The sequence below is a fragment of the Camarhynchus parvulus genome, chromosome 2 (genome assembly GCF_901933205.1).
Source record: "Camarhynchus parvulus chromosome 2, STF_HiC, whole genome shotgun sequence".
NCBI lineage: Eukaryota > Metazoa > Chordata > Aves > Passeriformes > Thraupidae > Camarhynchus > Camarhynchus parvulus.
The window spans coordinates 92,581,509-92,599,512 of NC_044572.1; the positions used below are offsets into that span (position 1 = coordinate 92,581,509).

The 18,004-nt window shown below is 40.4% G+C and overlaps 1 protein-coding gene across 1 annotated transcript in view; it reads left to right on the forward strand.

The window, feature by feature from the left end:
- The first annotated feature begins 323 nt into the window (after positions 1-323).
- The window catches only part of MBP (myelin basic protein), a 110,429-nt gene continuing 92,748 nt past the window's right edge, over positions 324-18,004 (forward strand). The window contains exon 1 of the mRNA XM_030966163.1: positions 324-562. The gene's annotated coding sequence lies outside the window, so the exon portion shown is untranslated. The remainder of the gene's footprint in view (positions 563-18,004) is intronic.

The following is an 18,004-nucleotide window of genomic DNA, read 5'->3' on the forward strand; positions in this document are numbered from 1 at the left end:
ACAGGTTGCCACCGCTCGCCTGGCAGCTCCCGTGGCCGGACGCAGCTCCCAGTGGCCCAGAGCCACCCGCGTCCCTTTCTCAGCTGGAGCCCCGGGGGGTAACGGGACCCCGTCCCTCCTTCCCCCCGGGTCCCTGCCCTTCCCTGCCCGCCTCCGTGAGCTCTCTCCCGCTAGTCCTTCCTGCTTGCCGGCGGCTGCCAAGGAGGGCGGGCGGGGCGCGGCTGCCGGGCGCACCTCCCGTGCAGGTACCGAGGGACAGCCGCCGGGCTTCCGAGGGGAGGGCTGGGGTCAGGAAGGAGCAAGGCAACAAGCCGCACGGCGCCGACACCGAGTGGGGGCAGCTCCCCGCTCGCCTGCCGGAGGAGGCGCGGCTGTGTGGCGGCGGGAGGGACCCACGCGCGCTCCTGAGCGCGGCGCGGAGGTTCCCTCCTTCCTGCTCCATCCCTGCCTCTCCTCTCACCTGGCCGCCGCTCCCGGTGTGCGCGCTACCCCCTCGCACCTTGGCTGCCCCCGCCCGCTGCATGCAGCCCCTGGAGCGCCGCAGCCCAGGAGGATACGCTGGGTGCGTTGTGATTAATTTTTTTTATTATTATTATAATTATCATTTTCAGAGGTTTTTCTTTTCTTCTCTCTGGGCGGCTTCGCGGAGGGGAGGGGAGAGGGGCAGCCGGGGCCTCCCCGTCACCGGCGGCCCCAGGGCTGTGCCCGCCCCGCACGCTGCGCTCCGCTCCGCTCCGCCGTGTTTGTTGTTGTTGTGCTCCGGGGAGGGAGGCGGATGAGCGAGCAGCTCCCCCAGGGCTGCGGAGGGCGGGCAGCCTCTCGGCTTGTTTCTCTTCGCCGTGTGAGCCCGCGTCCCGTCCTGCTCGGCGGGGCAGCCCAGGGGGCTCGGCGGGGGAGCTGCGGCGCTGCGGGACACCTGGGGCAGGTGGCAGCGGTAGGTGGCCCCGGGCTCCCTCGGGGAGGGATCCCGCCCGCGGGACGGGTGCCTGAGGAGCGGGCCAGCGGTGCTGGGGACGGCGGGGAGGGCAGGCGCTGCTGCCCGGGCCCCGCAGGTGTCTGCCAGGGGCTCCCCCGGCCGTCGGGGCGGCCGTGCCTTACATAACCGGGCGGGAGGCCGGCGAGCCCGTGCCGTGCCTTCCGGTTTCACATCGCGGCCGTGCCCGGAGCCTTACACCGGAACGGACAACTTCTCCTTTTTTTTTTTTTTTTTTAAGTTTTGTTTTGTTTTGTTTTGTTGATTTTTTCTCCCCCCAATTCACGGGGCCACGGCGCAGGACGGGCGCTGGCGGAGAGCTGAGGAGCGGGGCAGGTGCTGTCCCAGCCGCGGTGCCACCGCTGCCCCCTGCGCGGCTGGGCGCTCACCTGACTCTTGCCGGGATTTCCTTAAGTTTCCGTGGGGAAGGTGTGCACGGGGCTGCTCCGAGGTGCCGCTGGGACGCTCCTGTCCAGCGCCCCGGGACCCGGCACCTTCCCCGTTCTCCGCGGTTGGGCTCGGCTCGAAGTTGCCGTGCTTCTGATGCTTGCCACCGGCTGTGTGAGGGCTGGGCAGGCTTGGAGGTGTTTGAGGGAACTGTGTCTCTGTGTGTGATGAGCTGTGGCGACAGCAAAGGCTATACTTCTAGTGCCTTCGTGTGCTTGTGGGGTCTTTTTAAAAATCGCTGCATGATTTGCCTTGGGAAGAATGTAAACATGCAATTTTGTAATTTTAAGTAGGTCCATCCTGATAGTATTTCCTGTGTGCACTGCCTTTGCCCTTCAGTATATCAGATGCTGTGTTTGACGTAAAGTTGATTGAGATACACTGGGAAAGTAATGAATTCTTGCAGAGAAACTGAAGTTATCCCCCTCTTCAGTGGAAGCAGAATTGAGTCTCAGGTGACCAGGCGCGATAGCTTGTATATTGCAATGGTTTATTTCTCTTATATCCACTAATCATTTCTAGAGAGCTGAGACGAATATCATTTTGTTGGTGTGGAGTACTGCCAGTTCACAGATGCAAACAAGTTAACCTGTAGGTTGTGGTTGGTTGTGTAGAAAGGCTTGACACACCTGGCTGAAAGGATGATGGAGTGCTCCCTGTCAGTCAAGGTAAATAATAAGAGAGTAAGGGAACAGTCTTGGTTTGTGTTAATGATTTCATTGCTCTCGGCAGTCAAGTAGGAAACAGTTCTCTAAAATCTTTAAATAGTCTTAAAATCTTTAAATAGTCTCCCTGTCAGTCAAGGTAAATAATAAGAGAGTAAGGGAACAGTCTTGGTTTGTGTTAATGATTTCATTGCTCTCGGCAGTCAAGTAGGAAACAGTTCTCTAAAATCTTTAAATAGTCTTAGGGCAGTCAGTCATTACTGGTGTGAGTCCATCAAAGCTCTTGAACATCATGGATTGTGGGTTCTGGACAGACATTGGCTCTGTCTGTCACAGACTGCATTCTGAATCATTCTAAAGAGCACCAAGGAGAACATTACCAATGCCGTACCAGGCTATACCCAAGTTTCTACTTGGGTGTAAGTAGAGCCTAGAGAGGACCAGGAAAGGAAAAGCTTGCATTGATGCTTCCCTAGAATATTCTCTCCAGGCAGCTGTGGCTTAAGCACTCCCATGGGTAGAAGTGTTGCCTTTATTCTTGACCAACACAAAGTTTGTTGTTCCTTCTTTGATCCTATACAGTAGTTTTTTCAGTCTCTGAGGAAATAGGTAACCAGATGAAGCATTCTACAGACATTATTAATAACTGATAAGATGGTCAGAGGGCAAGCTGTTGTTTGCAAAGGCCCATGCACAGGAGTTGCATTGAGGGATATTAATTTTCCAAGTGGTGTTCATGCATTAGGCTCTGAGATAATACATTTAAAATAAAGCTTGATATTTGTAATGAAAAGAAAAAGGCAAAGGTGGTCTCTTAATGAAATGGATTCAAGTTAATTTTCACTGAGCTGGGAGAAAGCCATGAATACAAGGTATAGTCAGCATCACTGAATTTCTAAGTAGAGAATTAAGAACAAAAACTGAGTTTATGCCATTCTGTACAGTTAAATAATATTCACAGACTTTCAAAGCCCCTGTTCTATCACAATAGTTAATATAAATAAGGTAGTTATATTAATAACTACATATATATAAAATATATATCACTAAATATATATTCAATATAAGATATATTGTATATAGTTATAAATAAGGTAGTAATGTTACAGTCACTATTGGAGTGAGAAATTTCAGCTTACTGCTGACTCTTAATGATAGAAATTGGAGCATGTTGATTAAAAATAGTTTCATGTTTAGAATTGCTTAATTTTGTGCATTTATGAAAAATTTAATGACAGAATTGTTCTTACACTGGGATTTGTTTCTCATAATGCCAGTTCCCATATGACACCTAGAGCCTTACATCCTTGTTAAAGATAAGCTTGTCAGAATTCTGGAAATAATCAACTCAGAGTATCCTGCACATGCAGGGGAGGATTATATCTGTTTTCAAGTCTTGCGAACAACCAAGATGACATTGGTCACCCCATTAATCGATAGCATAAGTGGGACATGCATCCAGTTCTTTTCAGTTCTGAAAGTTGGAGAAGATGAGTGTTCGTGGTGTGTTAGATTACACATGAAGGTACAAGGAGTGGTAATGGTGGGATGAGGCAGGAGAGCAACCTGAGTGAGTGTCCCTGCTGTTGTGTATCCAAAAATTTCTTGTTTGTTCTTTCTGTGGTGGTTTATTCAGTACTTGATGTAAATTACCCATATGGTTGAAATAGCCACTTTGGTTATTTATTCCATCAAATAGAACATATAAATTTAGGCTCTAATTTCTCTGCTACATGATTTTTTTGTGGCAGAAGAAATGCATTAGAAACTGTTGAGAGAAGGCTGAATAAGCTGAAATATATATCTCATGCTTACTTGAAGCATAAGTACCAGAAGTCATTTAGTGTTTAAATGCTACTGTTTTCTGTTAGCATCTTACCTGTCAAAAGGGAGAGCTGTGAAAATACAATGGTGCTCATATATTAGAGCCTGGGCCATTTGGCTCAAACTTTTACTTACCAGAACTAAATTAATTTAATTTACTTGAGAACATAACAATTTTTGACAGTCAGCATTGTTATTGGACTAATATGGATGAAATCTAGTATTTTTTGGCTAAAACACTTAAACCATAACTCGTGTTTAATGAGGAGAAGGCTGGAAGGTTTGCAGTCTAAGACTCTAGAATACAGGTTTGAAGTATAAACTCTGCCACGGATTAAAGGGCAGCAGAGTCTTCTGGATCATTGGTAAAGTGCTCTGCTCTGTGGTATTTAATTACCTGAATATTTTTCTTTCAGGCAGGAGATGTCAGGTTGAAACTGTTATTTGTATTTCCTGAGGTGAGGCTCTTAAATAAAGGACAGCAGTGATGAAGAGTCGGTCAGGAACTGCCATTTTAAATACAGACAGCTGATAATCTTTTATAAAACAGGAATTTTTCTGTATTCTTTAAAATACCCTGTTGAAGACAGAAAGGTGTCCAGAATTGTTAGATGCTTCCAAGAAGACAATCAGTGGGACATAGTAATTTCTGAAGAAGCCTGAATTTATATGTGTTAAAAAGAAAAGGTAGCAGCCAATGGAAGAAGAATCAGAAAAAGGGTATATGCTTTAGAGCTTGACTGCTCAAATCACTCATGCAACTGGAATTTCAGACAGATGACTCTAGGTTACAGTACTTTATTTGCATATTTCTTGTGTTAATATCCATTTTCCAGGGTGTCCAGCCTTCTGCACAGAGTGCTTGATTTGGACCAAATGAAATAATCGATCCAAAATGAACAAGGTCCTCTCTGAGAGACCAATGGAGTTGCCCAAGGCAATGGCTGGCTGCAGTGAAGATGACACTGGAGCTGTGTTACTGCAGCCTTCAGTCCTAGTTCTGGCTCTGGCTGTGTGGATCATTCTGCAGGCAGGTTGTTCTCAGCCTGAGGAGAGAACCTGTGAGTGCTGCATTCGAGCTGGAGGAGCGCAGTGTGCTGGGGCTCACTAAGCCCTAAGTTAAGGTGCCACAGTTGAAACACAGTTCTCTAAGGGTTTTGCCAAAGTGAGAATTTAGACAAAATAGTTATGCTAAGCTGTGGTTGGAAAGAGTTGCACAAAACTTCATTGATGGCTTTCCCTTAGGGAGACTGTAATAGTGCCTATCCTTATGTATTCAATGGCAGTAAAAAAAGGTTTTGTCACAATCAGTTTTAGATTTTCTTTACTTAATAATTTCATTCAGATGACCATGGATTTTCTATGTTCATTTCTCTGGTTGTTTTCTTGTATTAGTAGCACATGAAGAAATATCTTCTTCCATCTAATCAGCACACATACCAAATATTTTCCTCTTTGAATCCTTGTATCATGTGAACTTTTGGATATAGTATTAAACGATTTTTGATGTTATGTTTATGATTAACAATCTTACTAACTTCTTTAAAGATGAAATTTTACTCAAGTTTTCTTGCTTTGCCAGCTGTTTTCAGAGTTTGGTTTTTGGGTTTTTTAAAAGACTTTTTCTAGATATGGCTTTTAAAAACATGTTTTCTAGATGTTTGGGAAACATATCAGTCACTTTCATCAATTTTCTGCACCTCATCTTCGTGAGACATTTCCAGAGACTGACCCTTCTGTAAAAGGTTGATCATCCTGGCTTTAACTTTTTCTTGTAGAGATTGATACACAGGTTACTCCTATTTTCTTTAAAGGATTCAGGATCTATTATGATCATTTATTAGTAGCTAAAGAATTTCTAAATAGCAGACGCTTAAACAGTTCCTGACAACAGGATTCAGATTTTAATGTTTTTGGGCTTTCATATTCTGAAAGAAGCTTTATGCTTCTCAAAATGCTCTGTTAAAAATAAGTGGAGAACTCTGGTTAATATAGAGTGAGATAATTCCTATGAGGCTTCTTGCATCAGTTGCAGTAACTGTGAAATCCCAGTTCTGTTGCTTGGAATAGCTGTAAATCTTGGACATAACCCAGGAAAGCCCACACAAAAGGCACGTGAGAGAAAAAACAAAAAATAACATGGACATTTTCAGTTTTAGACAGTTTTTTGGCGTTTTTTTTTGCTTCTGTCCTGAAATGATTTTGAAATAACTCAGTGAAGAAGTTAGTTTTCTAAATAGTTACTTAAATATTGGTTTTTATTTTACTTCTTTTTTTTTATTTATTTCCCCTGGAGCATTTGGAAGCCCTTTCAGAGGGGACAAACAAGGAAATTAATAAATCTGAACAGACTGACCAAGTTAGAGCTTTCTTTTTTTAATAAATATACAATGACTGAAGGTAAAATAGCAGGTTTTATATTAATTTTTCTTAAAATTTGAGCAATTTTTGATCAACGTATCAGCTGTACTAGGTTTGTTTTGCATGTTGGAAGGGAAGAGGTTTTTTAATTCTGACTTTTTTTGGATTTTGTTCCTACACTTGTAAAATTTCTTAGTGTGTGTAATTGAAATTCTTAGTATTTATTTTTTTAAACACTTGAGAAAGCTTAAACATTTGGAAATGTTTGAATTCAGGTCTTTCCAGGTTGGTGAAGTTAACAACTGTGGGGATCTAGTGTCTAACTCTTATGAAAGTGAGAGGGAAAGCAAAATCAAATACAAACCAAAGCGTATTTCTAAAATAATTCACATGTTGTGTGGTTTTTTTAATATGTTTAACTGGTGCATTATCATTGGCTTCTGCTAAAGAGTTGCAATTGCAGGATCACAAGTGAAAATCTGTTTGTTCTTAGTTCACTTCTTACTTGGAAGTCCCAAAATTGAGGTAAAATGATGCAGTTGGACAATTTTTAGCTATCGTTGGAATTTAGATACTTATAAAAGAGGCTTTTCAGTGTGAGAGATCAGTACTACCAGACACATATAAAGCCATTCCGGCTGCATTTTTGAACCAGTTTTTCTGATTGGTCTTGTGAATACCATGAAAAATAATGGTTATATGTGGATTAAGTTAGATCAAGGACTCTTGTAGTGCAATAACAGCCTGTCATCTCAATGGGCATGTGTTTTTTCTCTGAAGATTGGAAAAGTCCTGAAATACAACTGTTGTGTTGTCAGTGCCCTGACAGTTTTTTTGTTTTTTGTTTCTTTTCAGTTACAAATTGGGCTGTGATACTTTCCAGATTAGAAGGCAGTTGTATTCTGGTTATTCAGGGGCCTTCTGGGGGACAATGTACAGCTGCTTCATCTGTTCTGGGCATGGTCTTGCTGAAGTGTGGTATGGTGGTAAAAGGCCAGTCATGAGGTTTGTTCATCTTTAGACTTAAGGTGTTAAAACTGCCACAGTAAAATCAGTTTCCAATATAGCCTGTAATTTTTATCTTTGACTTTCCTAGATTGCCTTGATAGATTTCAGATGGATAAACTGAAGTGAGGTAGAGTGGCTTCCGGTTGGTTGGATTAAGTGGTAGACGTGCTCTTTGCTGTCTCCTCAGATCTACCTCACCAACCTAACAGTATCACTTTGTATCGCTTTCAGTTTGTCCTCACAGGTGGCCAAATCTCTCATTCCTCAGGCTGGGTTAGTGCCTTGAAGATAAAGCCTAGAATTTTTTTTTTTATGCAGCAATTCTGCAGATCCCAGACAGTGACAACTGTTACTGTCTTCTGCCCTTCAAACCTGTGTCTCATCAGCATATCCCCTAGCTTGTTGCCATTTTCTCCTGACTAATATATGTAATAATATGTGTATATATTTAGAACTTCTATTGGCTTCCTACAGTATTGACTCCCAGGAAGCATTCCTGCAGTTTGTGACAAATACCTCAATTACCTAGACTTTCAGTTCATCTCGGAAAACACTCATCAGCTTCTGGGGGTGGCAGTTCCGTATCATTCCCAATACCTCATGGTTAATAGCAAAACATTGCTTTATGATGTTTTCTAACGTATTGTAATGCTTTTGAATTATTCTTCTCCAACACTGTTGTTTCCTGGATGTCAGTATTGCTCTTCTCTTCTAATTCTAAAAACATGAGTCCTTAGTTAAACTCTCTTGTCAGAACTTTTTAGTTCTCTGGACAAAATGTAGTGTTGAAATATTATCTGACAGAACTTACAGTGATTAAAATAAAATACTATACTTGTCCCTTAGAGCGTTAAGAAGGTACAGAAGAAATTATGGCAGATTTATGCGTATGCTGGGTTTTGGTTTTTTTTTTGTGGAGGATGGCTGTACAAGTTTGTGTCCAGAAAGGACCTGTTATACTGAAAATTATGACAGCAAAGTTTGAAACCAAATGAAGGAAAATAACTGGCCTGTGTTTCCACTAGTTCTGTGGTATGGGATAAAATACTGATGAAACAATACAGAACATAACCTTGGGGATTGGTGTGTGCCTTGGAGCTTTATCCATAAAGAATGATATAATCATTGTAATAGGAAACTTTCGGACCCCTACTGTGTTGCATTTGGAATGTTTTGATAGCTCACATCATTCTAGAGAGCTAAAATTGGAGTGAAACTCATAATCCCATGAATTACTAAAATCCACTATCAAGTTACCCAGTGATCCCATTTTAATTTGTCTCTTCAGTGAAATGGTCACTGAAATAGTCAGCAGTTTGATTCCAGGCATTTTCATCTCTACATCGCTTAGCTTAAAAGAAAAAAACAGTGCCTGGAAGGCTGTCTGAAGAACAGTGGCAAACTGTTTTGAAAGTAGTTGCCTGTTGTGCTTCATATATTAACAAAATCGGTGATATGAGTAGAACCTCTCCACATTCCTTAAGACAGCCTTGGTATTAAGTCTTCTTTTATTTTTCTGAAAGTAGAAAGAAGATGGATTTTTTTTCACAGTTGTTTTTTAGCTTAATATACGTGCTCAAATAATTGGGACTGACTTAAAGGAGAACAATTGCAATTATCTTCTGCTTTGGCTCTCGTCGAGTCTTTTACTATTAAATTCTTTTCTCAAATATTGGAAGCTACTGAGGTACTTCTCACTGAAATGTGGAGCTTCTACAAATAGAAACTCCCTGACTTGTATTTTGTGTTATCTTTTATCTGTACTATTACTTTGCCCTGACTTGTTCCTGGAAAAGAGATGCACATAAGTTTCTGCACAGCTTTCACAATTTCAGCGTAGTCTGACTCAGTGCTGTTCACCTGGAAGGATAGGCAGCAATTTGGCTTTGGTTTTGTTCTTCAGAAAGATACTCTTGTCAAATGGGAAATAACCCCTAATAGGGTCACATGGAAAAATGGTTGCTTTAATGGAAATTTTAGTAGGTGCTTTTCAACTGAGTGCAGGGCTGTTGGTGTTGAAAAGCTAATCTTAAACTTTGGCCAGCATGTAGGGTGGGTTGTGAAATACTCCATTCTTCTCCTCCTCCAGTGGTAAAATACTTTGTATGTGGTTTGGTTATTGGGCTTGGGGTTTTTTTTGGTTGGTTGTTTTTTTCCCCCTCTTAATTCTAACTCCTGAATGCCACAACCTTCTTTATTAATGAAAGCATTGTAGGAAGAGATTTGGTTGAAGGCTGAAATTATAGCCACGAGTAATAATTTTTTGTGCCCCTGGAAAGAGTGAGAAAGAAGTAATGAAAACTATTTGCAACATAATTGGCCTTTTATAATAAATGGCTTGCATATTTCATCCCTGTGAGTAATATTTTCTCCATTAGGCCTTAGCAAGGCCACAAACAGCATGCAGCAACAACAAAAGTACGCTCCTTGTCTTAATGGAGTTGTGTGGTAAAGCACTGAGTAGCTGCTATTCAGAATTCTTAACTGCGGTTTATATTCTGTCATTAGGGACTGTGTTTCTTTTCCCCTTATCTAATACATATTTACAGCTTCCCAGATCACAGCTGATGTTGTTCTGCGCCCATGCACCTTGGCAAAAAACCTGACCTCACAATTTTTATAATTTATTTTAGGTATTGAAAATTTGATACTATGTACTCCAAAGCTTTCTTCAGGCTGAACGATTCCAGTGTTTTCAACCTCTCCTCACAGGACGTGTGTTCCAGCTGACAGCTGTCTTTGTGGCTTTCCACTGAACTTGCTCCTGTTGACATTTCATAATGTGGATCCACAAGCAGACCTGGTAGTGCAGACACCAGAGAAGTGGATTGTGCATGAAGCAGGACAATTCCTTCCCTCAGTCCACTGGCTGTTCTTCCATTTCCAAAGCCTGGGAGGCTTTTAGCTCTCCTTGCTGCCAGCTGCAGGGCTGATTCATGGCCTGCCAAGACCTCCAGCTTGTTTTCAGGGGAGCTGCTCCCCAGTAAGTTGGTCTTCAGGCTATGCTCTCATGACATTTTTGTTGGCCATGTCTAAGTTATTCTGAATGGCAACCCTGCCCTCCAGTGAGTCTTGTACAGTAGTGTTCACAGACTTACTGTGTGCTCTGCCAGGTCACTGTAAAAGGATTTAAACAGGATTGGGTCCCTGACCTATTCACTTTGTAACCATGGGCAGATTGTGAACCATCAAGAGCTGCTGTTTGGGCCTCATGATAGAGATGTTTGGGCTTTTTTATCAGCTGGTAATTTACCCATCCATGCTGTAACTTGGATCAGGTTAGGTGCAATGATGCTGCAGGAGAGGTTGAGTATTCCTGAAATCAAGGTGGGTGATACCAGTGATGTCTCATCCACAAATCCTGTCATTTTATGACAGAGGGCAATCATATTGGTCAGGCATGATTTAACCTCTGTAAATCCATCCTGGTGATTCCCAATGACCATCTTCTCCTTAATATGCCCAGAAATGACATGCAGGCAGGCACATGTCAGAACATACTGTGGGAGTGGATAAACAAACAATGAAAGTAGGCTTGGACTGTGATGTTTTCTTTCCTAGTGATCCCTCAGACTTGGTAACTGGTAACCTGTGCATAACCCCTGTCCTGCTCTTCTTTTCTGGATGCCCAGTTGCTGTCCATTTGTAGGTGGTGAGTGCATGCTGGTCACAGGATTGAGCACCTGCACCTTTGGGAATGTGGTGATGAATAAGCTGGGACTTCATGTGACCTGGGGGAACAAGTTTGTTAGGAACAGGATGTTGCTTCCAGAGTGATTCCTGCTCCCTCTGTGTGTGTGTGTGTGTGTGTGTGTGTGTGTGTGAGGAATTTACCAGATAAGAAGGTGACAGGAAAAGTGACAGTAAGTTTAATAATTATTTTAGCTTGATCTAATGCATGTTAATGATTATATTGATGATCTGCTTAAAGCCAGTGGGCTTTGCCCTGGATTTTCTTTTGTATTGATTTAGTTCCATTATCTTGCCATTAGCTTGACAGTAAAAGTATTGCATATACCATACTTTTACTGTGTCAGGATGTGTGAAAAATCTGTAGTTGCCTTCTGATATGCTTCTTCTTTTTGGTAGTTGTTTGCTTTTTTTTTGGTTTTGTTGCTACTGTTAATCTGCTTTTACAACTTCTCTAATTATGTTGTGGCTTTTTTTCTGGTAATCACCATTTTGATATTCCCTTATTACTCATAACTTTAGGTGGTCTTTAGAAAGCACCAGCACCTGTCAAATGCATTAAGATCCACAGTAAAACTGAGACTTGCTTGATTTGCCCATAGTAAGAAGCAAAGAAATTTAACCTGATTGTATGATGCTGAATAGTGAGTTCACAATGACTTATTGGGGAATTCAGTGTTTCTCAGATCTTATTAGCACCACTTGCCTTACTCGTCCAGACGCTTAATTTTCTGACTGCTGTTACTGATGTGCAGTTATTACTCTGTATAGTTCATCAGGTATCAAAATAATTTTGTCACATGATGATAGTTGTCCTTAGTTTTTTCCTGTATAGAACTATACATTTAGATATTAATTTTTATTAACTGCATTATTTTTTAGGACCTGAAAAGCCCCTTCAGAGTAAGGTTACAAATATATTTAATAAAACATTTCTAAAGGAGCAGTAGCTGAACTGATTGTGAGACTTAGATTCTACAATTTAGAAATGTTCTAGAAACCATCTAATCAGCAGTGAATTAATCAGAAATATAGTATTCACAAAATGTTTTGAATGGCAGGTGTAATTAGTTCATTATTTTAATGCTTCCAGTAGTGTTTAATTGCAGTAAGACTTTAATACTGTAGGAAAATGGTCATAATAGTTGGCAAATCATTGTCAGTATTTTAACTCAATCTTACGTGTATTCCAAAATCATACTGGCATTTTCTAAACAGAGACTGAAAAATTCATGTAGGGGAAAAAGTCAAATGTTAAATGAGACCTCTATAGTAAATCTTAGATATCTAAGTTCTTACTTTTTTGTATAATGCCTGTCTCTCTGACATTTTAAGGACTGGTTTTATGCTTTACTTATGAAGTGTAAAATCGCATTTTCCTTGTGTTCAGTTTTTTTGTGTTCAGTAAATATTTTATTTTTTGTAAATAAAAGATTAACATGCAAGTACAGTATTTGTAGAATATTACATTTGGAAATGGACAAATGATTAAATGTGTTTCACAATCAGCTAGCTCTGTACTTTAACCTGAGAGGAATAACCAGGGCTTTGGAAAGAAGGCAGTTAAGTAATTTCATAATCATTCATGCATTACAGCAATAATACTGGCACACACAAGCATAAAAACTGGTTTTGCAGTGTCTTCCTGATTCAAACACATACAACAATGGGCTTCTTCAATGGGCTTTCTTGTATAAGAAAAGACCACCTAAATAAGTAAGATCAAATGAAAGCAAGATTTGAAGACATTAAGGTTTGTTGCCACACTGATTTTAAATAGATAATAGATAAAAATGTTATTCTGTATATGTCCTTTTGTGGTACAGAGTCATTTTGTGATTTTTTAAAAATTGATGAGGGAGGCGTTGACTCAGAGTAGGTTGACTCAATTCCAGCTTATTTTGTTTGTATAAAAACTCCTGTACTGTCAGTTAAATAAGTTGCCTGTCGTATAACTTCTTAAACATTTTAAGTTTTCTCAATTTAAAGATTGCTGCAATTCAGAAATGTTTGAAGTTATTCTTATTTGTGTTTTGTTGGGAAGCAAGAAATTCTAGTTTAGACTGAAGAGAATGTGAAGTAGCATTGTGGTGGGACATATGTAGCGAGTTTCTGGCCAAGGGAGAAGATCTCCTGCTTGAAAATGCTCTATTTACAATATAGGATCAGGCAGGTTGTGGGGGTGGAGCATGAAAAAAACTCTTCTGTGAAAAGGTTATATATTCTGGATTATGTTTGGATATGGACAATTTTCAGTGGGCAGATGGGAAGCAAGTGATGGGCAAGATAATTGTATTGTCCGAGTGTTATGACATGAAAAGAGCAAAATAGTAACCAGTACAAAAATTATGAGGTGCCTTTGTTTCTGTGGCACCTCTTGTTCATGTTCCAGTCCCACTGGACCTGCCATCACTGTGAATCTGATTCTGTTATTGTCTGCTTACACCTTTTCCCCATGTGGCATTTGAGAGAGCATTTGTGGTATGATCTGCAATCCCCCTCCATTTTAGCAGACCACCAAAATCTGGTGACATTTTAAGTGCTTTAGGACTGGCTGTTTATATTATGTAATTGGCAAGATAAGGGAAACGTCTGTGTATGACTAATTGAATATAAGAGTGAAAAAAAGTGCACTCTGATTTATCCAAACTGATGAAATGTTTACATGCAGCTATGTTTAAAAAAACTCCAAAACAGTTCTGGTGATAATTGCTTTCCACTTTGCTTAGCTTCAAACATACAGAGTCTGGAGTGCTTTTAACTTATGTTTTTAAACATCCTTGCTAGATGCTGTGAAGCCTGTGGTTTTGGGGGTGGAGCTGTGTTTTTTTTCTGAGTGAATATTGTGTGCTTCAAGATAGTAAATGGGGAAAACAATTGTGGTTTTTTGTTTTGGTTTGGTTTTTTTTTTTTTTTGTCCCTAGCATTGCTGTATTTTTGTTTTGGAAATTGGCATTACTTTTGGCAGATGCTCAAATACCGAATTGAGAATGGATTTACTAATAGATACTTACCCATAAGCAGTAATGCATTAGTGTTATTGGTTAAACAAAAGAAGGTAGTGATGAAAACAGTAGCATTAGCTTAGTAAAGGCAGATTTGGTAATTCAGAATTATTTTAAGGTCTTAAAATGCCACAGACTAAATATTAGGAACCGCAATTGAGCAATGTTGAAATTAAGAAGGGATTGTTCACTTGGGAGTGAAAGACTCTAGCTGTAACATCTCAAACTTATCATAACTGTTAATTTATATAGCTGAATTTTCCCTTAAAAATGTATTATAAATCAGCTAAATCCTATTGGTATACCTTAATTGCTTGCAGTTCAATAAAAGCTGGTTTAAGTATGATGCTTCATTAAATAAAAGACCCATTGCTTTCACTTGTAGCTAACTCATGTGAATGTTAAATGACAGGTTTTGATTCAGGTCTAGTGACTTGTATTAATTACTGTATTTATGCTATGAGTAGTTGTTGTTTGAAGGGGCTGTAGGTGAGTTAAGAGCTGCATGGTAGTAGGTTGGGTAGAGATATTGTTTGGGGTAAGAAATAAAGAATTTGGCCAAACCAGCAGCTAAGTATCTCTTTTCTGAAAGGTTTTAATTCTCTTAGGGTATGGAATGCGAAGCACTTTTATGGATTGAGTCAATGATGAGGTGCACTAACAAATTGCTGAAGAGTTAATTAGATCGTTTGTTCTGTGCATATGTGCTACAAAGTTTCAGTCACAGACTGTGGAAATATTACTCATTATTGCATTTCCATGGAGGAGTGTTTACTGCAGAGTTTTTGAGGAGGGGATTTTAAGGACTCTTTTGGAATGTAGTCTTAGAGGAATGTTATGAAAAGAGCAGTCCGTTTGTAAATGGTGTGGGAAATAGGGGTGAAAGAAACTTGAAGAGCCTTCTACGAAATCCCTAGTCTACCTAGTGCTCAGAATCAGATGTCTCAGAATATCACCCAATGTAGCCAATGAGCAAAGGCTCCTCAAAGTCAGTATCCATCCAAACAAAGTGTGTTTCACTGCTGTTTCAGTTCCCAGAACTGCAGAGGGTAGAGGTGGATTTTGTGTGTGTGTCACAAATGTTTCCTGAGAGCCACTGCTCAGAAACTTGCAGAAGAGCTGGTTAGCCAAGATCCTGCTGTGCAGTGGTTGGGATGGAGATCAGCTCCAGCTCTTTCCCCAAGGGTTCAGACCTGTGTTTCCTGATGCAAGGAGCAGGCTGCCAAGGTAGAAGCTCTTGAGCAGGAGTCATGCTCCCTTTCTTCAGTAAATGCATGTCTTGGTGCAGAGGGGGTTACAGCTCTCCCATACTTACACTGATCCCTTACAGGATAAAGTGGATGAGCTCAGAGTGGGGAATAAAGTCTGTTTGTCTAATATCCTACATGCCAGTGAAATCTGGCTAAAAGCTATCCTATTTCATTTCTGTTCCCCCTTTCCAGAGTAGTGTTGGTTTTGTGATTTTGTTTTGTTTGGGGCTTTATTTTATTACTTTTTACAGTCAGTTGTCACTGTGAACAGTGACACTGTGAGCTTTTTCTGAATGAACAGATTCAGAAAAAGGTAGGCCCTCTCTGCTCCCTACTCCCCCTGCTTCCCACCCCAGTGCTCCAGGTACACTGTTCAGAAATATGGATTGAAATATTCCCAGGGCAGAGGAATGCCCTGTGTCATTTGGGGCTGTCCTGCCATGATAAGAACCACACCATTCATGCAGTCCCTGAAATACAGTGGTCAGACTCTTGCTTTCTATCTGCAACACAGCTAGGTGTTCTACTCCCCTCTGGTTCTCCCAGAGCCCTGCTCTCCTGATGCTTAGAAATATTCTGAGTTTCAGTTTAGACTTATATGTGGGCAGTGTCTATTTTCTCTTCCTCCAACACTCATTTAGCTTTGCTTTACTTAGGTTTGACATGTTATGAGCTCTTAGCCTTATCTCTGTCTAATAGGTTCCTATTGCTCCCCTCATTTTTCGCATCTGTTCTAGTAAAAAATTCATGTTGTTAGCTACGGCTGACCAGAATTGTACCTTATCTTCAGCTGATGTTATGCTAGTGGCTTGTGTGATGACTTTAATTCTTCCCTGTTTTAGCTGGAAATACTCCTTCATGATACAATGTTGGTCTGTTTGTCTGGGTTTTTTTCAATCTATTTTCCCCTTGCCAGATCACACTGGTGACTCACAGTTATCCTGTGATCAAGCCAGACTGATCTTTCCCTTCAGTGTCGTCTAAGACGATCCCTGGTTTCCCACATCCTGTGTGAGTGTGCTAATCACAAGCTTATTATCTCATGGTATAGATGACCTTCTGCTATAGCTGCCTAGGGAAAAAAAAAAGGCAGGGAGTGGGTTGTTGCAGTGGTTTCCACTCTGTCTTGTGATAATCTTGAGTCTGATAGTTCACATTTTCTGTGTTTGAGACAAAGTTGGCTGAATGAAGCCCTAGGATGTCAGAGAAATAACCTCATTGTATATTGATGGGGTTCTGGTGTAAAATCATGTGAAGATGCTTGGCTGTATCATCGCAGCTGGAGTGTTATTTTGTGTGACTGATAGCAGAACTTGAAAGCCATGGAGCACTTGTAAAATAAGAAAGGAGGTGTGTGTTGTGAGTACAAACCCTGGCATTATGAGTAGCTGAGAACGGGTTTTCAGAATTACAACTCTGGATTTAATTTTCTAATGTCTGCCAAAACTTCTCAAGTGAGCTGTAAGTATTTTTTTGGTGTATTGTCCTTAACTTATCTCTGCCTTTGCTCTATATCTGTAATATGGGAGAAAGGTTTACCTTCTGGTCATGTGTTTTGTCTACTTATGTTGCAAAACCTTTAGGGAAGGAACTTCCTCTCTATCTCTGCACACTGTCTGGAAAACCCCTCTTGGCTGAAGGCTGTGGACCCTGTCACAGATGATGGCATTTGCAACATTTTCTTTTTAAAAAAATATTTAGTTAACAATAAAATAGTTTACAAGCGCAACTTGTTCAAGAACAAGATATTCTTGTGATGGGTTCTGCAAATATTATATACAAGCTTACTTTTAATCATATAGTGGATTTGAGATATGTTTTGGTAATCATGATTGAAAGTGAATACACTGCTAGTCTCCTTATTGAAACATTTATTTTCTCACTCCATTATTTTGATATGTTGCCAGATTTTGTTATCTTTTTCTTTTGTACACTGATAAATAGTGAACTGCGCTTGAAAACCATGCTGAAAAAATGAGTGTTTGGCCTGTCACATGCTTTTGTCTTCCTTTTAATGTGGAATAAACAATCTGGTTTTCTTTTTAATGAAAGAAGGGGAGATAATGGTCTTGTGTACATTTAGAACATTCTCATGTTCAAATGGAAATTTTCCCCTGGGTCTATTATTGTTCTCTTCAGTAGTTATTCAGTAATGACTGTTTCTATATTGGCTTTAAATGTACCTCTGATAAAGACTGGGAAAACATTAGCACATGACATTTATGAGTTACATAAAATGAGACAATATTCAAGTACGAGCCACGAGTTCTTGAAAGCATATTTAAAGAAGCACACAAGTACAATAATTATGTCAGGGTGATGTTCCTCATGCAGATTTCAGCTGCTGTTACTCATTAATTATTTAAAATTCCAAGTGCAACAACTCACAGCTTAGTGACTGTAACCTGCTGAACCTCTGACCTAAACAATTAAAGCCAACACATCTGGATTAAAATTCCATTTGAAAAGAAGATAAATTGATTATTTATTTCTCAGCTATGCAATTATCCTTCACAAAAAAAGATATTTTGCTTTCTCTTCTGAGAAGGGAAAGTAAATCAGTGTGTCATCACCAGAGAAAATCCCAAACTGGGATCAGAGTATGTGTCTTCCCAGATAATCATTTATGAGCCCAGAAAAATTGCTTCTCTACAGCTTTCTGAGTTACTTTGTTCTTAAATTTATTTACTGATTTCAGAGGAGAGGAGCATATAAATCTTTACGTAAGCTTCCTGAGGTGTCACTTGCAGCTTGCATAGCAAACCATTTCTGACTGGAGAG